The sequence below is a fragment of the Megalobrama amblycephala genome, linkage group LG14 (assembly GCF_018812025.1).
Source record: "Megalobrama amblycephala isolate DHTTF-2021 linkage group LG14, ASM1881202v1, whole genome shotgun sequence".
In the NCBI taxonomy this organism is placed as follows: Eukaryota; Metazoa; Chordata; class Actinopteri; order Cypriniformes; family Xenocyprididae; genus Megalobrama; species Megalobrama amblycephala.
The window spans coordinates 2320457-2345221 of record NC_063057.1 but is presented as its reverse complement, the minus strand read 5'-3'; the positions used below and the strand labels follow the sequence as shown (position 1 = coordinate 2345221).

At 39.0% G+C, this 24765-nt stretch overlaps 1 long non-coding RNA gene across 3 annotated transcripts in view; it reads right to left on the bottom strand.

Moving 5' to 3' along the window:
* LOC125244345 overlaps positions 1 to 24765 on the bottom strand; it is a 154702-nt gene that overhangs the window by 22603 nt on the left and 107334 nt on the right. For all 3 annotated transcript variants that reach the window (XR_007179319.1, XR_007179320.1, XR_007179321.1), the window contains exons 7-14: positions 23820 to 24037; positions 16585 to 16719; positions 15683 to 15713; positions 15388 to 15524; positions 13300 to 13383; positions 8868 to 8916; positions 8692 to 8773; positions 6937 to 7154 (exon numbers count right to left, since the gene is read on the bottom strand). This is a non-coding gene — a long non-coding RNA (uncharacterized LOC125244345). The remainder of the gene's footprint in view (positions 1 to 6936; positions 7155 to 8691; positions 8774 to 8867; positions 8917 to 13299; positions 13384 to 15387; positions 15525 to 15682; positions 15714 to 16584; positions 16720 to 23819; positions 24038 to 24765) is intronic.

The following is a 24765-nucleotide window of genomic DNA, read 5'->3' as shown; positions in this document are numbered from 1 at the left end:
ATAATAACATCTTAGTTGATAATTCAATATACTTTATTTTTGACAAAAAATCTCATGTTTCAGTAGTGACAGTAATGTGTTGTTATCTTCAACATACTAACTCACATACTAAAACATATTAAAATACTAATGATTTGCATAACTGTACTAAAATTTTGTTTATTTCCCCCAATAAATGATTATGTGTTCCCTTTTGTCACTACCAAAACAATGATGACATGTTTTGGTCGTGACTTTTTCGGTAGTAACAATTTTAGATACTTTTGAGTGAAGCTCAAAGATACTAATGAACACATGGTTAGCTAGCACAGCTCTGAACAGTTGTACACACATAAAAACTAAAATTTATGGAATAACACCAAAAAAGTTTGCTTAATTGCAGGAAAAGGTTTGGTAGTGATGTTCCTCAAAGTTACACACAGATTTTGAACACATTTAACTCAAAATGATGGACCTATCTACTATGAAACAGAGGCAATGAGAGGGAGGGACACTGAAATATTTCCTGATCAAAAACGTAGAAGTGTGTTAAAATCAGGACTCAAACACACAGTTTCGGTAGTGACATGAAAATGCGGGACATTTTTTTTACATAAAGTTGCATGATTTAAAAATAAAATATAAAATAAATATTTTTTTAACTTCACTTTTTAAAAACAACAATGGAAGTTGCGAAAATTATGACAATATTTTTGCAAGTTGAAATTCAGAGGTTAGGGTTCGGGACAGCCACCTCCCAAATGAAAGTACCCAATAAATTATGATTTTATATATATTAAGCTTACTGATATTTTAAATATTATTGTGGGATTCAGTAGATAATAGAAGGATCTTAGTAAACATCTAAAATTTGCATACTTAAAGGGTTAGTTCACCCAAAAATGAAAATAATGAAAATAAACATTTCATTTATTACTCACCCTCGTGCCGTTTCACACCCGTAAGACCTTCGTTAATCTTCGGAACACAAATTAAGATATTTTAGTTGAAATCCGATGGCTCCGTGAGGCAATGAGCAATGACATTTCCTCTCTCAAGATCCATAAAGGTACTAAAAACATATTTAAATCAGTTTATGTGAGTACAGTGGTTCAATATTAATATTATAAAGTGATGAGAATATTTTTGGTGCACCAAAAAAACAAAATAACGACTTATTTAGTGATGGCCGATTTCAAAACACTGCTTCAGGAAGCATCGGAGCACAAATGAATCAGTGTGTCGAATCATGATTCAGATCGCGTGTCAAACTGCCAACGGCTGAAATCACGTGACTTTGGCGCTCCGAACAGCAGATTCGACACGCTGATTCATAACGCTCCGATGCTTCATGAAGCAGTGTTTTGAAATCGGCCATCACTAAATAAGTCGTTATTTTGGGGTTTTTTTGGCGCTCCAAAAATATTCTTGTCGCTTTATATTATTAATATTGAACCACTGTACTCACATGAACTGATTTAAATATGTTTTTAGTACCTTTATGGATCTTGAGAGAGGAAATGTCATTGCTCCCTATGGAGGCCTCACTGAGCGATTGGATTTCTACTAAAATATCTTTATTTGTGTTCTGAAGATGAACGAAGGTCTTACGGGTGAGGAACAACATGAGGGTGAGTAATAAATGACAGAATTTTCATTTTTGGGTGAACTAACCCTTTAAATGCTTTTTAAATGTGGGACAGCAGTTTGCACAAATTCTGTAGATTGGCCCATATATATATTTAGAACACAAGGTTACTAGGTTTTGGAATAAAGCCATTGTCCTGACCTGTGGCCTGATTTAGCGAAACTCAAACGTCTTTAACCACAGTATATTGTTTGACTATCCTGTGGTGACGATTTCCATTGTCATATCGCTGTAGAGGATATGTCACCACATTCGCTGGCATTCAGTGTGGAGGTCACCCTGTTCCCACGGGCCGATTTGTTGACTCACGGGCCCAGGGCCAACATCCTCAGCAGATGGGTGGACCGTTCCCGATCGTGACTGATTGGACAGACCTTTCAGAGATCAATCGTGAGGGTGCTTAATTTGATATGAACAGCGAGACTTCACGCCGAGACTGTGTGCTTGTTATACGTCTCCATTTCTTCTCTCCTCGGGGCATCTAGAAGCTGGACGGCACCCAGAGTCATGTAGCTCGACGGCAGCTCAGCGCAGATACGGATGCAGCAGTGCTAATGAGTCGCCTCCTGCCCACATGGAGCCTGGTGGCCAATTAGCATTCTGTTCACTCGCACACACAGACGCTGGTCCCACACACCTTCTCAGCGGCCACATATTCGCACGCGTTTCCTTTTCCCGTAGTCGTCCATTCACACCTTTTAAGGGTGCACTGAGTAGTCGCCAGAAGCCGTGGCTTCATTTAGCGCCTCCATTCACATTATGCTGTGATTTTGTACACTCCGCTGTAAGGAGGACCTTCTCTTTAACACAATATCATTTTCTTTCTGAACTTAATTGTGGTTGCATGGATAGATGCTATTTGTTCTCTCAGGCTAATGGGTTTCTTCTTGAATAAACGCTAACTGGCGCTCCACAAGCGGGTGCGATTAAGCAGAAATCGCTCTGGGGGGAAAGCGTGAACGGACCAGCACCTGAGCAACCCGTTAGATAAGAACACACACTGTTAAACGAAAAGATAAAGCGCTGTTTGCCCTCCTGTGTTTACGAATGAAGCTCTAAATCAACATGCACACTGGTTTTGCTGACTATTTCAGCTCTAACACTAAGAGACATTCTGAGGGCATAAAGTCAACTGCTCAAAACCTATTTTACTTTTGTTACTGAATGCACTTTTGAGTGAAAAAGGATGAACATTAACAGGAAAATAAATATGTGGGATTTTATTTTATCTTTTGGGAATTGAATGGATCACAATAAAAGAGTGTTACAAACAAGAATGGAGACAGGTTTAATCGGTTAAATGAATGATTCATTGACTCGCTCATTAAGATGGTCATTCTTGAATGAATCAGTTTATGAACAAATCAGTTGAATGAATGATTTAATCAGTCACTCATAAAGACGGTCAGTTGTTTTATTCCTCAATGAATCAGTGTTTTTTACCAAATCAGATGAATGACTTTAGTGAATCGCTCATACAGTCACTTGTTTTATTCCTGAATGAATCAGTGTTTAGGAATGAACAGGCTGCATGAAAGATTCAATGACTTACTCACTTGTTTCATTCCTGAATGAATCAGTGTTTAAGAATAAATAGGTTGAATGAAAGATCCAATGGCTCACAAATAAAGTCACTTGAATCATTCCTGAATTAATCTGTGTTTTTGTGTGAATCGGCTGAATGAGTGATTTAATGATTCACTCGTTTGTTTCATTCCTGAATGAATTAGTGTTTAGGAATGAACAGGTTGCATAAAAGATCCAGTGGCTCACTAATAAAGTCACTTGATTCATTCCTGAATGAATCTGTATTTTGAGTGAATCGGATGAATGTGTGATTCAATGACTTACTTGTTTCATTCCTGAATGAATCTGTTTTTGAGTGAATCGGTTGTATGAGTGATTCAATGACTTGTTTCATTCCTGAATGAATCTGTTTTTGAGTGAATCGGTTGAATGAGTGATTCAATGACTTACTTGTTTCATTCCTGAATGAATCCGTTTTTGAGTGAATCGGTTGAATGAGTGATTCAATGACTTACTTGTTTCATTCCTGAATGAATCCGTTTTTGAGTGAATCGGTTGAATGAGTGATTCAATGACTTACTTGTTTCATTCCTGAATGAATCAAGGTTTATGAATGAACTGAATAAATTAATGAGCCAATGACCCAATCATATATACAGTCATTTGTTTCATTCCTAAATGAATCAATATTTTTGAACGAATGATTCAATGGCTCACTCATAACGACGGTTTTATTCCTCAATGAAACAGTGTTTTTTTAACAAATCAGATGGATGAATAATTCAGTGAATCACTGAATCACTCATACAGTCACTTGTTTCCTTCCTGAATGAATCAGCATTTATGAATGAATATGTTGCATGAAAGATTCAGTGGCTCACTAATAAAGTCACTTGATTCATTCCTGAATGAATCTGTGTTTTTGAGTGAATCGGTTGTATGAGTGATTCAATGACTTGCTCGTATATAGTCACGTGTTTCATTCCTGAATGAATCAGTGTTAATGAATGAACTGAATAAAGTAATGATCCAATGACTCAATCATACTAAATCAATATTTTTGAACGCAATGATTCAATTGCCCACTCATAAAGATGGTTACTTGTTTCATTCATGAATAAGTGTTTAAGAACGAATTTGTTGAATGAGAGATTCATTGACTCACTAATAAAGTCACCCGATTCATTCCTAAATGAATCAGTATTTTTGAACGAACCAGTTGCAGAATGAATTATTCTGACAATAATTTTTCATGAATTAGTTATTTAAAGATGATGATTATAACCTTGATCAAGACTTAACCTCACACTACTCTAGAAAGACTAAACCTGTAGTAAGTTGCTGTGCACAAAAGCATCTGCTAAATGTCTCCATTGTGTTAAATGAAGAGGTTCACTAAGGTCTTTATAAACCTCTTCAGACTTCAACAAATGCGAACTCAAGCACATCTCCTGCATTGTGGTACTTCAGTTTGTGTAGTAGCATTTTGGGCTTCTCAAGAGCAGCATAGATCAATCATTCAGGCATTGAAGAACGGTGCACCTGGGAAAGATTACACGGTGCTCAATGTTGAATAGCAGAAATTGCTCACAGTGCTCATCCCTGATGAACCCGTGAGGCGTTTTGTGCTGAGGTATGGCCGTTTGCAGAGTCGCAGGGTAAATATGACTCAGGGCTCCTGTGCCGCTTTCGGCCCCAGGGCATCACATTGGCATTTGCCCACCGACTCTTTGGCTGTTAGCATTCTGGTTCTTATTAGCATGTATTGACCCTCTTTTGCTCAGAGGAATGGAGTCAAATCATGCCATGCATGCAGATGGAGAAGTTAGGATTGTTTTGCAGTTGTATGTCACAGTGTTGCTTTCCAAAATGCCTCTCATTTTGAATCATACCATGATCTCTGTATCATCAAAACAGTTTTATCTAGATTTTTACATTTTATGAAGAAATTATGGTGGGTTTTGCCCATGCAAAACTTGGTGGTTGGGTGTTTGCTAGGTTTCTTAAGCCAAAAGAGAGGTTGAGGTTTAGTCAATAGTTGTTTGCAATCACAAATATGTACACACTGAGTAAATAAGACATCCATTGCACTATAGTTATACAATCCCATGACAGAGCTGCCCAATGATTTATCACTGCAGACCATGTGAACTAGTATCAGGAGAATTATTGCATCCCACACTCTTACACAACCACCACAAGAACAAGAACGGCTACGCAAGATCTTCAGCAATTAGGAAATCCTATTTTGACCTCTGAGTCAAATACTTCTTATTCCAGTTTCATATGCAGAGACAAATGCATGCAAGTCATAGTTTGAGCAACACACTGGCTCAACCAATGTTGTGAGTTTGAGGGCGGGCTTATCTGTTTGTCTGACCAATTCGGAATGTCTGACTGGAATGAGTTCTTTTTGGAATTAGTGCCACAGTAATGACACACTCAAAACCATTCAAAAGTTTGAGGTCATTAAGATTTCTTAAAGTGAAGCTATAATGCCCCTTTCACAAGATGTAATATAAGTCTCTGGTGTGCCCAGAATGTGTCTGTGAAGTTTCAGCTCAAAATAACCCACAGATCATTTATTATAGCTCGTCAAATTGGCCTCTATTCGGGTGTGAGCAAAAACATGCCTTTTTGTGTGTGTCCCTTTAAATGCAAATGAGCTGCTGCTCCCGCCCCCTTTCCAGAAGAGGGCGGAGCTTTAACAGCTCAACAACAACAACAAAGCTGGAGAATCTCACGCAGACAAAATGAGGATTGTCAGTAACGGTGTTCAGCCTTACATTGTTCAAACCGGAGTCGACACTGATGGATTTTTTCACGTTTTCTGGGTTGGTAGATGCACCCGATTATAGCACTTAAACACGGAAAAAAGTCAGATTTCCGTGATATGTCCCCTTTAAATTACATTTTAAAAATATACACAAATACAAAACAGTTATTTTATATTGTAATAATATTTCACAATATCACAGTTTTTATTTTATTTTGATCAAATAAATGCAGTCTTGGTGAAATAAAAAACAACTTAAAAATCTTACCAACCCCAAACTGGAACGCGGTTGTGAGTCCTGTAAATTTACGGGTGCGAGTTCGGTTACAGAAAGCCGTCATCACTCTTGTGAATAACTGAACTGTGTGTGAACGCAACCATATTCAGGACTCAAATTCAGGACTGACAACTGTATTCTGTTGTTATGTGAACATCGTGGCTTATGTGAGCACCGTGAAACGATGTCATGTGACTCTCGTACTGCAGTCCAGACTGGCTTGAGTAACAAATGAGTCAGTCTGCTCTGGAGTCTCTCATCTAATCAACATCAAGTGCTGCATTTCCAATTTACTCTGAAGTATTGCAATTTAGGGGATTTGAGCTAATGAATCCCCTATCTGAGACTTATTTCTTCCATCTGAACCTGTGATACCGCATTTATCCACATAAGAGCGGTAAAATTCAATGCACAACAACTAATATGGCCAAAAAGTCTACCAATATGGTAGAATCTAGAAATATCAAAAAGACTATTTTGCCCGCTTATAATTACCCAGATCTCACTAGCAACATTGCAATATGAAAATGCAACATTAATAAAACTAGTAACAAAAAGGTATTTTAAGGTCAATGCAAAGTGACAGATAAAAAATCCGACATCATTTTCCTCTGGATGTTCGTTATCGACCATTTTTTCAGATCTGAGAGGCAGCTCACAGCGAACCAAAGCACAAGCAGCCCCTCGCCCGTCTGTGCTGGTGTGTGAGCGTGTGCACGGTTATCCAACCTTCCCATCTCTCCCCGGGACACTGCGGTATCTTCACAGCGCAGCCTTCTCGTCCGGTGAGCACAGGAGTGGGCCTCCGAGCAGATTGTGTCCCCGCTGCCCTGTAGTCTGGGGTCAGGCCGCGTCTCTCTCCTACCTGCGCGACCCTCACGCCTCACAGGACAAAGCCTCTCTGATCCCGCGGCGCTGCGGCTCAGTAATGCTAATACAGCTTCCTACTGGGAGAGAAACACAACTGGTTTGCTTAGTGGATTTATTCCAAATGTACTGCATGCTTTATCTTCCTTTAGCTGTTGACAAACACAGGTGAAACAGCTCACAACAAAATTGAAAAATCATATTACTTTTGACAAACTGTCATTATTTTTATAGATTATTCTTTATTAAGCACCAAAAAAGCACAGACATAGTCTGAATAGACTGAAATTAAACAAATAGTTTACCAATAACATGAAAAATCATATTATTTTTGACAAATGCTGTCATTATAGATTAATTTTAATTAAGCCCCAATAAAGCACCAAAATAGTCTGAACAGACTGAAATGAGTTGTTTACCACAAAAAAAGAAAAATCATATTATATTTGACAAATTCTGTCATTAATGTTATAGATTCATTTTATTAAGCACCAAAATAATCTGAATAGACTGAAATTACCACAAAAAATGAAAAATCATATTATTGTTTGGCAAATCCTGTCATTAATTTCTATAGATTAATTTTATCAAGCACCAAAAAGCACAAAAATAGTCTGAACAGACTGAAATTAACAGAATATTTTACCACAAAAATGAAAAAATATATTTTTTGACAAATTATTTAAATAGACTGAAATTAAACAAATAGTTCACAACAAAAATGAAGAATCACATTATTTTTGACAAATTCTGTCATTGATTTGATAGATTAATTAATTTAATCAATCACCAATAAAGTACCAAAACATTCTGAATAGACTGAAATTAAATATATAGTTTACCACAAAATTGAAAACTATATTATTTTTGACTGAAATCAAACAAATAGTTTACCAATAACATGAAAAATCATATTATTTTTTGACAAATGCTGTCATTATAGATTAATTTTAATTAAGCCCCAATAAAGCACCAAAATAGTCTGAACAGACTGAAATGAGTTGTTTACCACAAAAAAAGAAAAATCATATTATATTTGACAAATTCTGTCATTAATGTTATAGATTAATTTTATTAAGCACCGAAATAGTCTGAATAGACTGAAATTACCACAAAAAATGAAAAATCATATTATTGTTTGGCAAATTCTGTCATTAATTTCTATAGATTAATTTTTTCAAGCACCAAAAAGCACAAAAATAGACTGAAATTAACAGAATATTTTACCACAAAAATGAAAAAGTATAATATTTTTTGACAAATGATGTCTTTAATTTTATAGATTAATTTTATTAAGTACCAATAAAGAACCAAAATTATTTAAATAGACTGAAATTAAACAAACAGTTTACAACAAAAATGAAGAATCACATTATTTTTGACAAATTCTGTCATTGATTTGATAGATTAATTTAATCAATCACCAATAAAGTACCAAAACATTCTGAATAGACTGAAATTAAATATATAGTTTACCACAAAATTGAAAATTATATTATTTTTGACTGAAATCAAACAAACAGTTTACAAAAATAAAGAAAAACATGTATTTTTTGACAAATTCTGTCATTGGACTTGTAATATAGTGCATATGGGCTATACTTGTATGATACTTACAGTGTTTTTTGAGCTCGAAAGTATTCAATCCCATTCTTTCATATGGAAAAAAGAACCCAAGGCATTTGCAAAATAACTGTATCTGACAGAAGAAAGAGAGCAATGGGTTTAGAATTACATGAGGATTTGCATTCGGGTGGCCTATCCCTTTAAAAGCATGCCCTGGCAAAACTTACCATAAACCAGTGGATCAAAGTGCAGGCTTGTGTTGACGGTACATTCACACTGTAAAACAGCACAGAGATAAATCAATCAGATATACAGAGGAATGAGAAGTTGGACTGAGCTGAAAGGAATATGTATCAGTGTATCAGATTTCAATGAACCCCCGTGGCTGCACATTATTCACTGTCCTAATGAGAGGAAAACACCTAAAGCCACATTCATTTATGTGCCGCAACTGTTTTCATCAGCAAAGCTGATCATTATTTTAGCACTAATGGTCCACAGTGAGTCAAATAAGAGCATGTAAGTGTGAACTGAAAATAATAACAACACTTCCTCTCCAAACAGGCAAATAACATTTCACAGGAGTCACATGTGAGAAATCAAATCGAGTTTGATGTAGTTTCTGCACCACAAAGCTTCATTAAAGTGCAAATGCACTAATTATTGAAACTAAGCTGCAACTTTACGATGTCAAAAAGTGGAATGCATCAACACATAACCATCACATTTACATGTTAACAATGGTAGTGCGCAATTTACACAATGACTCTCACCAGGGGGCTTTAAAGGATTTTCTATAGCTAATTATATTACTGTAATCTGTCAAGTCTAAGCGCTGTTAGCTGAGGTTTAATCTTTCTAAAACCATTAAAAGTTCAGTAAGGTTTTATTTTTAAAGACATTGATCATTTTATTCAGCAAGAACACATTAAATTGATCAAAAATGACAGTAAAGACATTTACAGTGTTACAAAAGTTTCTATTTCAAATGTCCTGATGGAGAGTGTTCAAGCGGCGTACTGTTGCTATAGTTACTTCCTCAGGTGAATGTGACTTTTGTTCACCATCGCCTATTACTGTTTCAGCATGAGATAAGTCAGCTGTGAAAAGTGTATACTTTTAAAACTCCTCTGCCTTTAACTTCCTTTTGGGGGGTAGAGCATTAACAGGGGACCTATAATTCCCCCTTTACAAAATGTAATATAAGTCTCTGGTGTCTCCAGAATGTGTCTGTGAAGTTTCAGCTCAAAATACCCCACAGATCATTTATTATAGCTTGTCAAATTTGCCCCTATTCGGGTGTGAGCAAAAACATGCCGTTTTGTGTGTGTCCCTTTAAATGCAAATGAGCTGCTGCTCCTGCCCCCTTTCCAGAAGAGGGCGGAGCTTTAACAGCTCAACAACAACAAAGCTGGAGAATCTCACGCAGCCAAAATGAGGATTGTCAGTAACGGTGTTCAGCCTTACATTGTTCAAACCGGAGTCGACACTGATGGAGAGACTCAGGAAGAAGTTTTAGAATGAAACTGGACGTTTCTGAATGGTTAGTGGATAAATTTATGTAGTTTCTGTGGAGTTGATTCAACTCATCGACTAGCATCCCAGACAGCAACAACATTTGAACCACGTGTAATCCACATGTACCAGATCTGGGCCACACTATGTTGCTGTCTGGGATGTGTCGTCATGTTAATCTTTTGTGCAAATCTAGCGTACAAATGTAGGGCGAGGCTTGATTTTGTCAAAGAGGAATTGATTGGATGTTTGTGGTTTGCTATTGGCTGATCTCATGTGAGTCACAGGTTGCCCCGCCCTCACACCAGTAAACACATCATCAGAGAAGAGAAGAAATGTTGCTTTAACATGGAGGGGATGTTATTTTAAATTAAAGATTGCAAGGCTGATGTGTCAATTGTTCATTTAGAATTGACAATTTTGATTTCATGGTGACTTTAATCCATTATCCATCCCCTATCCATTTGCTTTCCCATTCAAATCTGTGAGTGAAAGAGAGACCAGGATGATGTCCGTGCTGCCAAAGTTTGAACGATGTCGTTTGAGGTGAGGCGACGCATTATTAGCCACTCTCGCCGATTGTCTTTGCTGTGGAAACGGCAGAAAAGGACATCGCTGATTTAATTTGCTTGAGAAAAAAAACATACCGTCTGCTCCAGGTGGCTATTTATAAGTCCAGGTCACAGGAGATCGGTCTCCTTTTGTTTTCTGAATCTGTTTGGAACATATTTCTTTGTTCGTCTCTGTATTTTAAAAGCATAAAAACTTGACCTTGAATATAAGAGTGAGATATTCTTTTATGTCGAATACATAGGATGAAATTGTGCTCCTGCTGAAAACTCATAGAAGCTTTCCTGACCTTTGTGCTCAGTTTGCGGATGTGTGTGTCAGCAGGTAACAAAAAGAAGCCAGTCTACCTTTGAGTCTTTGCTTCCTAGCAGGTTTATCTCTTCCCCTTTTGAGAGTCTCAGAGCTTCATTTGGCTCATGCGGTTCAGTTTGAAATATGGGAATCGTGTCTTTCTTTCTTTTTTGTCATGTTTTTGAGCCTTGGCCTCACAGAGAGATGCTCATAATGCTAGCTACTGAAATCATAAGTGGCGATTTTACACAAAAGCTGTCTCCAAAACGTATTGCTCTCATTCACATTCCTTTTAAATCTTGATTAAATAATTAGTGTTGTTCACTAAGACAAGTATTACTATCAATATTACTCATTCTCAGGGTTCGCAGGTTCCCTGAGGCCTAAAATATAATCCACACAGACTGCTGTAGCTACATACGAGTTTGTAAATGCCACAAACCTCAGATCTGCTAATCAGCTGAAGTTCATACAGGCCGGCGCGTTCGCATCTGTGGACGTGGTTTCTAAATCCGACGTGACGTTTAGCTAACAGCCTAGGCCGCGTCCTCCATTACTCATGCATGCAAATCCCGCTGATGAAGTCATTTCAGTACATGTGTAGTCAGCTCTCACACAAATTACTGCAATAGACCGGCCAGCTGTGTTTTCATGCCACTTTCTATTGGAACACCTTTAATGCCGCTAACTCTAACAGCAACAAACTGTGAACACAGCACGCCGTTCAACATCTGCTTGATATACTCTAGTTATCTTATAGTTAAGAAATAGTTCACACACACAAATGCATAATTTTTAATGCATAACAATTCCTTTTAAATGCATAATAATTTACAATATGTAATCTGTTAAATGTGCTTACCCAATCAACTTTAAAGCATTCTAATACTTTTAAACATTTGTTTTGAGTGTGTTTTTAAAGCATTGTATTCTAAATGTTTATAAATTATTAATACGTAAACATTATAATGCATCACGACTCAAGAACATACAGCTGATAATAAGGTGCTTAATATATGTAGTTTAATGAAAGTGCTACCAAAATGTGATACAGCTGGCACGCCAGCTCTCTTGTCTCTGCTTCACATCACACAGAATTAACTGACGGTGTTTGTGTATTTACACCCAACCGCCCGGTTAATTGATTAACCCAGGTGCTGAGAAGTTCTCTGAGCTGTATCGAGAGCTTAGCTCTCAAACACAAACACTCACACTCTCCTCCATCACATTAATATATAGACAACACAATCAGAAACCTATTACCCGAAATTAAGATCTAAGCATTTTTTTTTTCTTCAGATGAATGATTGTTTAAATCTGATGTAATGAGAGTTGTGGTTTGGTTTCGTTTGGTTGCAGTCAGTAACTGATGACTATAAATATTGATTCTGAGCCTAAAACCTCTTAATGACCTGCTGATTGCTGGTTTGTTCCCTGCAGTCCAACACAACCGTCAGATAACCAAACCTCGCTTATCAGCATTGGCATTCGGGCCGCCCTACACCTCTATCTCCTCCTCCTGACGTTTCTGAAGTGCTTCGCTTAGTGTATCGAACGATAAGAATTACTGGCAATTTCCTCAGGCATCTTTAGAATATCCTATTTTCCACTTTACTAAGATATTGTGTTATTGACCCTGCAACAACATCAATATTTCATAAAACATATTCCATGTACAATTGATGATTAGGTTTGAGATTCTCATGTTGTAGGATTAAGTTATTCTGAAAATAGGCCTCCATTTAAAGTTCAGTAGATTTGTTTGGTTACAGCGCCCCAGTAGTTGATTTTCCATTTCATTGCATTTTTCATTGTTTTATTTATAACACCAGTAGGTGGTGTTGCAACTTCAGGGCATTGTGAAAATGACACGTACAAAGTTTCAAGGCAATACGAAGAAAATAATGCCGAGATTATAGTGATAGTGTCAATTCCTTTTTGACATCTTCTCTAGAAAATTCAGTTTCTGGAAAATAGTGTTGAATACAAAAAATTCAATTGCTGCAGTTTGTGAGGATTCATCTAAAGATGATCTGCACCAATTTTGGTGAAGACAGGAAAAACATTGTGCAAACAGAAGCAAAAAAACAGTAGGCGAATCCATTCAAAATAGCAAAATGACGTACGGCCTCAAAAATTGTAAATCATTTTGAAAAAAAGCATGAGGTTAGGGCAAGTTATGCCAAAGTTATGCAAATTGTTGGCCATGTTTTATGCCATTTGGACAAGTGGTGGTGTGGTTATTGTGTAAATATATCAAGAGTTGCAAAGATCTAAACTTACTTCTAGTTTGATGTCCTCTCTGCCACATTTGATGGTGATGTCTCAACATCACCTGATCCAAATTTTGGAAAGATCCAAAGACAGCTGGAGAACAAAAGAAAAACACTTTTCCATTAAATTTACTGCCCTTAGAAAAGTGGGTATTACACCTTGCATGACCCAACTTGGCCCCTAAATATACACTTCCATAACCTCTCATTTGACAAAGTGACCACCAATCCCTATCTGACCTCTGAAACCCTTAATTTTCCTCTGAGTGAGCTATCATTGTAAGATTGTAAACTTGGAGGCCACTAGACTACAGCCAGCTAAAATGTCTAACATTCACTGTCATCAACAACCAGTAAATACATATTGTATCGCTAAATTGTGCAAATTAAAAGAAGAACCAATAAAGTGCTGAAATGCATTTGGTGCCAAACACCCGGCGGATGAAGTGCTTTATAAAACTCAGTAGGTGTTTGTAAAGGAACGTTCCGAGTCACTGGAGATATACTGCTGGATCTTCACATCCTCGGGCAAGTCAATGAATTCTGTGTTGTATATTGATTCTCTGGTCTCAAACTCCACGTCAGCATGGCCTGTAGGAATGTAGCCAGCCCGCGCTAAACACACAACTCATTGTCTTTTTACTGAGTCCACAGACACATTCACACTGTTGCTGCGGTAATGGTGCGAGAAACTGAAATGCTACAACCACAAAACTGTACATTAAAGTTATATCACAGAAACCAGGGTTTTGTCTCGTTATTTAAACATAATCATTTGATGATATATATATATATATATATATATATATATATATATATATATATATATATATATATATATATATATATATATATACATACATATGCATTTTCACAATTACGCTTTTGTGTTTTTTTTCCCATGCAAAACTATCAACCATGATGTTCTAAGTGGATGCTAAATCATTCCTTTGCAGTTGCTAATGAGTTCTGATTGATTGTTGGCATGTTATTAAATGGTTGCCAGGCGGTTTCTATCATCATCCAAGCATAAAACATAAGTCAGATCACTTTTAAACACAACTTTCCTCAACAAGCTGCATGATTTGAGGCTGTCTGTAGCACAAATTAACTTTGTATTGTACTATAGCACACAGCGTTAATTGTGACTGTTTTGGGTGCATGAAACCTTGACATCTTAAGTGGACTTCAAGGAAAGATTAAAATGCTACAGCAGTGCAAATATGGGTCCCTTGACATAACAAATCACAGCAGCAATATAGTCACGACACTGCTCTGATCCAAGAGATAAAAGATGTTCCTTAAAACAAAATCACATTCAAAGAACTTTTTCCTGTTTTGACAACTATTTTTAGCTCATGACATTAAAACAAGATGCATCAGCCACTTCCTGAAGATTTACATGGGAAGATCTCTTGTTTGTGAGTTGCTGAAGGGTGAATGCTGTGAGTGGGAGGAGTCAATATGCCAGTCAGTCATATGGGACGGGGCCTAGTGTTGTTCTCACAGTAATATGAAACACGTCAACTATCCAAGGTCACCGTCTGGTCACTGTGTCCCACGAGAAGATGGGAGTGGGTCGTATTTTGCTGGAGTGTCTGAAAGAATTGCTCTTTATCTACACTGCTGCACAAGATGATTGTGAAATCTGTGTGGGTGTCTATTTCATGACAAACACTCCTGGATATGAGAAATGTGTTTCTAGCGGTTCTCAACTGGTGGGATGCAACTCAAGAAATTGGTTTCAGGTTTGTTCTGTTCAGGTCTGTAACGACACTAAATAATGCCAAGTATTACATACATGTCAGCAAAAACACGTGAAGTGAGTGACAAGAGTGAAGTACTGTGTGCTACTGAGTGGGCTTGCTGTCCAGTCAGTGTCAAGTGTAAAATCTAGATCCTGAAGAGAAACCAGCTGAGAAACATTACTTAAACTCACACACATTTCAAAGGTCTCATGTGCAAGGCGTATGTGAGCCTGCATATTGATGTGCGTATGCCTGTGAGCGCATGCTGGTATTAATGCATGCTGCTCAGGTTTTATGCATCAGGCGCTTTTATGACAATGGAGGATGTTTTCTCACTCTTTCTTTCGTACCTGCACTGGAACAGAGGCGATGCATTAAAAATGTGCAGTGGGGCAGGCTGTTTGTTCAAACAATCACACCATCACCCAAACCACACAGAGCTCCCGTTGTTTTAGGCATGAAGGACGCGTCCACCCCCCTCTGAGACCTGGGCAAAATTGGAATAATTGCATGAAGCAACAATAGATCTGAACAACAGATGGCCGTGTTTGTAAATGTTTGTGAAATGAGCATGTGTGCAGCATTTGTTTGCACTTTAAAGGGATAGTTCACCCAAAACTCATAATTCTGTCATGATTTACTCACCTTCATGTCGTTCCAAACTCGTACCTTTTTTCTGCGAAACACAAAATCTGTAAATCGTGGATGCAAAGTCTGATTATGTGGATTGTTGCTATTAATAATTTACAGGTGTCCTATTATGGTTTTTTGCATGTTCAACTTTCTTTCGTGTGTAATGTTGCTGTTTGAGCATGAAAAAGGCCTGCAAACTTACCACAAAGTGGGAGTTATTCTCTATATCAGTGTCACTGTTTCTGAACTCCCTGAAACACCTTCATTGTAGTCTTGAGATTTCTTCCGGAATGAAAAATATTCCTAATTTAAATAGTTCCCGCACAAGGCATATGCTAAATAAAGGGGCGGGGCCTGGTTGAGTTAGTTATTAGTGTGTTGAAACTGGCGATTATGGTAAGGGGCAGGACATTTCCCAAACATACTCGAAGCGCTTGACCAATCACAACACACTGCTCCAGCCAACCAATCAGAGCACTTTTCAGAAGGAGGGGCTTCATAGAGACAGGAACTAAACAGAGCGTTACTGACAGACTGGGAAGAGAGGAGCTGCAACAATGGAGAATATGAGGAAAAACAAGGTGTTTTTGAACATTCAAGCATGAAAACTATTCTAGTAAAGTCCAAAAACAAAATCAAGCCTTTGTAAAATGGCATAATAGGTCCTCTTTAAATTTAGTTTGGATCCTTTGGGTTCCTTTGAAAATTAAAAAAAAATTATTTCACATTAATCACAATAAAAAAGCAGTGTGAACATTCTGCTAAACATCTTGTTTTGTTCTCCAAAGGAGTAAATGATGACAGATTGAAATGTCTCTTTAAGTGAGCATGAGTGGTGCAGTTTTGGACTATAGACAGAACGAGTCTGAATATATTAAAGTGCTGGTGTATTTGTGTGTATTTTAAAATCTGACCCAGATCTTCCAGGATCGGCTAAAAAAGTCCTCATGTTCCCCTTGTGAAGGGGACGCTGAGCTCATCCGTTGCTTCCAGCTCTCTATCCACCGCAATACAGAGCCTCCCTGTCTCCACTATACAAATGAAGCTATCTACAGGGGAAAAACACACACACACACACGAGATCTCTTTAATATCGCAATTGTTTCTCCTAGGCAAAAATGAGATTAAACCGAGGTTGAAAAAAGAGGGACCAAAATACTGCCCTTAGAAAAATATCATTCTCCTCAAGAGTTTCAGAAAATATTAGATGCTATATATAGGCAACTAATTGAAATAAAGTTGAAGTACTAAAAATTATAATTACTAAAAGTAATTCAAAATGACTGAACATATAAAAATAAAAGCTATGATATAACAACTGTAATAGTAAATAAATATGACTAATTATCACTGACCTGCTACCTGCATTTACTTTATAGCTCTACTCTACTGAATGACAAATATTGACTCATTTGAGTGTATTTTATCTCTCCAGAGGAATTTCAATGACACTCTTGAGCAACATCTGAGCAATAAAATGCTCCTCTGTGCATTGCACTCAAGTTCAGAAGGTTAAAAGAGAATGACGCAATGAAACGTGACCTCAAACAAATCCACATTCAGCAGACGCTTACACACAACAATGTGATCGTCTCCTTATCATCACATGGGTGTTACAGAGTTTAGTGTTGCATACCAAAACGAGACTCTATAATAGTGCACTAATAAATCTACAGAAGCATGTGGTTTATACATCATCTGTGCGTTTGGTTTATTGTCTGCTTGCACGTTCCATCCATGCAAACTGTGAAACTGTAAATATTATGAGTAAGTGAGTATTTGTGAGTGGAGGAACACCATGTTAGGACACATCCACCACAGCGGGGTCATATCTTCGCCGTCGAACGTACACACACACACACACACTCACAGCGGTGTGTAAACAATTACAGACAAGATCAGAGGAGAAGAGCACTGTTTGCCTTGTGCTCAAGACCTCAGTAAAGGGTTTGGCTGGGGGTAAATGGCGGCTGGCGGAGTCTGTGGTGTCACTTCAGACTCAAACACTAATTTATCACGTTCAAAAGTTGCTTTTCATTCTTCCGGGCCTCTCAGAACACACACACTGATTTTTATTTTCCCTCTTCAGCTCGTCTAATGCGTTCAGTCTGCTGCATATTAGCATTAAGCCGAGGCATGTGGTTGAGGTGGAAGAGGTTTCGGTTTCAATCACTGAATGCTAACACTGTAAATCTCTGATAAAGCACTGTGAATGATATAATCAAGTCAGTCTGGGTGTTTCTGTCTCTTTAAGCATTTGTACCCTACGCTACACTGTAAACGCGAATAAGTTGGGCTAACTCAAAAAATCTGAGGTAATCAGTTACATCAAATTTTTTGAGTTTTAATGTTCCCAATTTTAAGTAAGTAGAACTATCAAGTTTTAAGTTTGTAGTACTCAGGTGTGTTAATTGCTTATAACTTAAAGTACTGAGTTAGCTAACTCATACATTTTGAAAGCAAGATTTAGTTATTTAACTTTTTTATTTTGAGTTCTTGCAAATCAAATGAGTTATTTACTTCACTGTAAACCCTAATAAGTTGTTAGAACTCAAAAAAGTTGTTTTCTTTTAAGTTAAGAAACTCAAAGTTTAAGTAAGATTTTAAAAATCGTGCAGCACATATTTACATATTCATCTAAACGTCGCTCTCGGCAGCTTGGATGGATTCGGGATGTTCGTTAACAGTATATTGCTGCAAAGGTGTTTCCAACTTTTTACTTCTAAGCGAAAAAGGAAAAAGAACTTCGCTGTGAGTATATCAGGGCCTTGAATCACGTTAAGTCTCTTGTACATTACGTTCACACGAACAATAAGTTGCTGGCTGCAGTTCACTTAATGGCCACCGGTGTCGCTAATAACACAGGTTACTGAATTTTACATATATTGCCCCTTTAAGTCAACATGTGATGTGTTTCAGAGCGCAACAGGATGTACAAAGAAAAGAAAAGAAGATGAATTGATTGGATCAAGAAAAGTGTATATATGACAGGTTGAAAAGTAAGAGGGATTTGTGACATCAAAATTCAATGTAAAATGACAAAAAAAGGTATTGACATAGGGTAATACCATGGTACTTTTTATACTTGTGTAATCTTTGACAAGATTATTTATGAAAGGTAAAAAAATGGGTCATCCTGTAGATAGAATAACACTACAAATAACACCAAAGAGGAAAAAAGAGACTGTGGTGCTTTAGAGAAATACATTATAAAACCTGTCAAGAAGAGAAAAAAATGGGTAATTATTGCTTAAAGCATTTTTTTTTTCATGTTTCATGACATTTAAGCACATATACAGTTAAATCCTTATCACCATAATGTAAAAATAAATTATGATATATTAAGTAATTTTATTTATAGATAGATAGATAGATAGATAGATAGACAGACAGACAGACACACAGACAGATATATAGGTATGATGTTAGCATTTGTTGTACTACCTTTATTTTGCTTCAATAAAATCATAGTATTAGTTGTTTTTAGTGATTTTTTAAAAAAACAAAAAACTACAATATTACAGTAATGAGAATAATCACTGAGAAATTACAAAGAAACATGCTTAATTGTCATGAAAACAATGTCACACAGCAAAAATTTGCTAAAATTAAGCAAAAAGTTTCTTTAGAAAGATATTTTATAATTTTTGATCTTGACATGTTGTCATGAGATTCATCTGTGAATATATAAAGTGTCTTGAACTTTAGAAATGCAACAGCAGACAATACTCTAAACACAGGAGTGTGACAGTATTCATTATATGTAATGAAGGCCTCACCTTACCCTCAACACACACCTGACAATGACATCTCAGCCTAGAGCTGTTCCTCTTATTCAGCTGCCCAATGACTGTTTAACGTGACACATCTATCATTCAGTATAAACCGTCTCTCACCCACGACCTGTCCTTGCAGAGTCACAGTCTAACAAACATAGTTATTGTATTGAGAGGAAGCTCAGGTCAAGGGTTTCCTGGATGCTCATTAACGAGGTTTGAATTGTTTATTGAGTTGAGTCTGCACTGAGATTTGGCGGGAGATGACTTTTCATTTTAATTCAGCACATCTTGCAAATAAATCATGGAGCTGTCAGCTGAAATCAACCATTTGGAGAAATGGAAATGTTTTATTACTTTGCAAACTTTCACAACAAGATTGCTGTCATATTACAGAGCAGTGTTCATTGAGTTTGCTGAAGCACTTGTCTGGCATCTAAATGCAATCTATAAGGAATGTTTAGCATATTAAACATAGCATACTACCATATGCTACCACACTACTCATACTATTTCTGAAGTATGCAGTGTGTATGTGAATTTTCGGTAACACTACACTACAGTCACATTTGTTAACATTAGTTGATGCATTAGTTAACATGAAGACAGACAGACAGAATGATGGATTGATGGATGGATGGATGGACGGAGGGATGGGTGGATGGATGGGTGGACGAATGCATAGATGGGTGGGTGTATGGATGGATGGGCGATGGATGTATAAATAGATAGGTCGATGGATGGAAGGATAGGTGGGTTTGTGGGTGTACGGATGGATGGATGGATGGGCGATGGATGTATAAATAGATAGGTGGATGGATGGAAGGATAGGTGGGTGGGTGGGTGTATGGATGGATGGGCGATGGATGTATAAATAGATAGGTCGATGGATGGAAGGATAGGTGGGTTTGTGGGTGTACGGATGGATGGATGGATGGGCGATGGATGTATAAATAGATAGGTGGATGGATGGAAGGATAGGTGGGTGGGTGGGTGTATGGATGGATGGGTGGGTGGGTTTGTGGGTGGATGGATGGATGAATGAATGGATAGATGGGTGGGTGTATGGATGGATGAGTGATGGATGTATAAATAGATAGGTGGATGGATGGAAGGATGGGTGGGTGGGTGGGTGTATGGATGGATGGGTGGGTTTGTGGGTGTATGGATGGATGGGCGATGGATGTATAAATAAATAGGTGGATGGGTGTATGGATGGGTGTGTGGATGGATGGATGGATGGATGGATGGATGGATGGATGGATGGATGGGTAGGTGGGTTTGTGGGTGGATGGATGGATGGATGAATGCATAGATGGGTGGGTGTATGGATGGATGAGCGATGGATGTATAAATAGATAGGTGGATGGATGGAAGGATAGGTGGGTGGGTGGGTGTATGGATGGATGGGTGGGTGGGTTTGTGGGTGGATGGATGGATGAATGAATGGATAGATGGGTGGGTGTATGGATGGATGAGTGATGGATGGATGGATGGATGGATGGGTAGGTGGGTTTGTGGGTGGATGGATGAATGCATAGATGGGTGGGTGTATGGATGGATGAGCGATGGATGTATAAATAGATAGGTGGATGGATGGAAGGATAGGTGGGTGGGTGGGTGTATGGATGGATGGGTGGGTGGGTTTGTGGGTGGATGGATGGATGAATGAATGGATAGATGGGTGGGTGTATGGATGGGTGTGTGGATGGATGGATGGATGGATGGGTAGGTGGGTTTGTGGGTGGATGGATGAATGCATAGATGGGTGGGTGTATGGATGGATGAGCGATGGATGTATAAATAGATAGGTGGATGGATGGAAGGATAGGTGGGTGGGTGGGTGTATGGATGGATGGGTGGGTGGGTTTGTGGGTGGATGGATGGATGAATGAATGGATAGATGGGTGGGTGTATGGATGGATGAGTGATGGATGTATAAATAGATAGGTGGATGGATGGAAGGATGGGTGGGTGGGTGGGTGTATGGATGGATGGGTGAGTGGGTGGGTTTGTGGGTGTATGGATGGATGGGCGATGGATGTATAAATAAATAGGTGGATGGGTGTATGGATGGGTGTGTGGATGGATGGATGGATGGATGGATGGATGGATGGGTAGGTGGGTTTGTGGGTGGATGGATGGATGGATGAATGCATAGATGGGTGGGTGCATGGATGGATGAGCGATGGATGTATAAATAGATAGGTGGATGGATGGAAGGATAGGTGGGTGGGTGGGTGTATGGATGGATGGGCGATGGATGTATAAATAGATAGGTGGATGGGTGTGTGGATGGATGGATGGATGGATGGATGAATGCATAGATGGGTAGGTGTATGGATGGATGAGCGATGGATGTATAAATAGATAGGTGGATGGATGGAAGGATAGGTGGGTGTATGGATGGATGGGTGGGTGGGTTTGTGGGTGTACGGATGGATGGATGGATGGGCGATGGATGTATAAATAGATAGGTGGATGGATGGAAGGATAGGTGGGTGTATGGATGGATGGGTGGGTGGGTTTGTGGGTGTACGGATGGATGGATGGATGGGCGATGGATGTATAAATAGATAGGTGGATGGGTGTATGGATGGGTGTGTGGATGGATGGATGGATGGATGGATGGGTAGGTGGGTTTGTGGGTGGATGGATGAATGCATAGATGGGTGGGTGTATGGATGGATGAGCGATGGATGTATAAATAGATAGGTGGATGGATGGAAGGATAGGTGGGTGGGTGGGTGTATGGATGGATGGGTGGGTGGGTTTGTGGGTGGATGGATGGATGAATGAATGGATAGATGGGTGGGTGTATGGATGGATGAGTGATGGATGTATAAATAGATAGGTGGATGGATGGGTGGATGGATGGAAGGATGGGTGGGTGGGTGGGTGTATGGATGGATGGGTGAGTGGGTGGGTTTGTGGGTGTATGGATGGATGGGCGATGGATGTATAAATAAATAGGTGGATGGGTGTATGGATGGGTGTGTGGATGGATGGATGGATGGATGGGTAGGTGGGTTTGTGGGTGGATGGATGGATGAATGCATAGATGGGTGGGTGCATGGATGGATGAGCGATGGATGTATAAATAGATAGGTGGATGGATGGAAGGATAGGTGGGTGGGTGGGTGTATGGATGGATGGGCGATGGATGTATAAATAGATAGGTGGATGGGTGTGTGGATGGATGGATGGATGGATGGATGAATGCATAGATGGGTAGGTGTATGGATGGATGAGCGATGGATGTATAAATAGATAGGTGGATGGATGGAAGGATAGGTGGGTGTATGGATGGATGGGTGGGTGGGTTTGTGGGTGTATGGATGGATGGATGGATGGATGGGCGATGGATGTATAAATAGATAGGTGGATGGGTGTATGGATGGGTGTGTGGATGGATGGATGGATGGATGGATGGATAAATAGGTGTGTGGATGGATGGATGGATGGATGGATAAATAGGTGGATGGATGGATGGATGGATGGATGGATAAGTAGATAGGTGGGTGGATGGATGGATGGATAGATGGGTGGGTGTATGGATGGATGGATGGGCTATGGATGTATAGATAGGTGGGTGGGTGGGTGTATGGATGGGTGTATGATGGATGGATGGATGGATGGGCGATGGATGTATAAATAGATAGGTGTATAAATAGATAGGTGGGTGGGTGTATGGATGGGTGCATGGATGGATGGATGGATAGATGGGTGGGTGTATGGATGGATGGATGGGCAATGGATGTATAAATAGATATGTGGGTGGATGGATGTATGGATAGATGTATGGGCTATGGATGTGTAAATAGGTAGGTGGATGGATGGATAGGTGGGTGGGTGGGTGTATGGATGGGTGTTTGGATGGATGGATGGATGGATGGATGGATGGATGGATGGATGGATGGGTGATGGGTGTATGGATGGATGAATGGATGGATGGATGGATGGGTGGGTGTATGGATGGATGGATGGATGGATAGGTGGGTGGATGTATAAATAGATAGGTGGGTGGGTGTATGGATGGATAGATGGGTGGGTGGGAGTATGAATGGATGGATGGATGGATGGATGGATAGGTGAATGGGTGTATGGATGGATGGATGAATGGATGGATGAATAAATAAATAGGTGGGTGGGTGTATGAATGGGTGGATGGATGTTGGATGGTTGGCCAAAAATATTATTTCACATCACAATACATCAGTCTAATACTGATTATTTGGGGTTTGATCAAATTAGTTGGTTCAGAAAACCATGCTGGCCTCTCTTAGAGAACAGAGGAACATTGGTGATTTCCTCTCACACCCACACACATCGATTCAAGGCTGATGACTGATGGATTGTGGGAAGGTTCTCACCATTTCCTCTCTGATCACGCCCCACCAGTCTTTGCATTACGACCTCCAGTCTGGCCGAGCGTGCGGGTGGGTGTCTGCCCTTGTCTCTGAAGCGATCTCCCTCTCTTTCCCCTCTATCTACCCGTCTATCTGTAGCTTATCTCGGTTCTCCAGGGAATATCTTTTTTGTCCATTTAGGGCGGCATTATTCTGGACACACTGAGGAGGCCAGCTGGAGCCTACAAATACAACAACAGTTCATTAGACGTGTGAGGGACAGATAGTATCTTCAACATTGTCATGACATCACTAAGGTTTTAATTAGCTGTCACACTTAGTTTATAGTGCAATCATGTGTAGTGCCCAGCTACTAGTGTGAAATATAGATTAGTGCCTCATGGACGGACTGAATCTCATTGAGTGGTTCAAGTTTCATTGGTGGGATGTAAAGTGATTGATTGCCATTATAAATGGATACTTCTGACTCTAAAAGCTGATTAAGTGCAGTCTTTGCTGAACATTGAGCCTATATGAACATCTATAAACTAAAATGGGAAAATGTTTGGTTTACTGCCACCCATGACCTTTGACCTTTAAATTGCAGTTCACTTCCTGAATTTGAATTGAGGTTCCAAAAATCGCATTTGAATGCTAGGAAGAATTGAAAGTAACCGAAATTCAAAGAAATTCATGTAACTGTAATTTTTAACTAAAAATGCAATGTTTGACAGGCCTTACAGACAGACTGATGGACAGACAGACGACAAATAGATAAATTGATGGACGGACAGACGGACGGTTAGACAGATAGATGGACAGAAAGACAGATAGAAAAATGGATAGACAGACAGACAGAGAGACAAACAGACGGATGGAAAGACAGATAGACAGAAAGATGGATAGACAGACAGAGAGACAAACAGACGAATGGAAAGACAGATAGATAGAAAGATGGATAGATAGACAG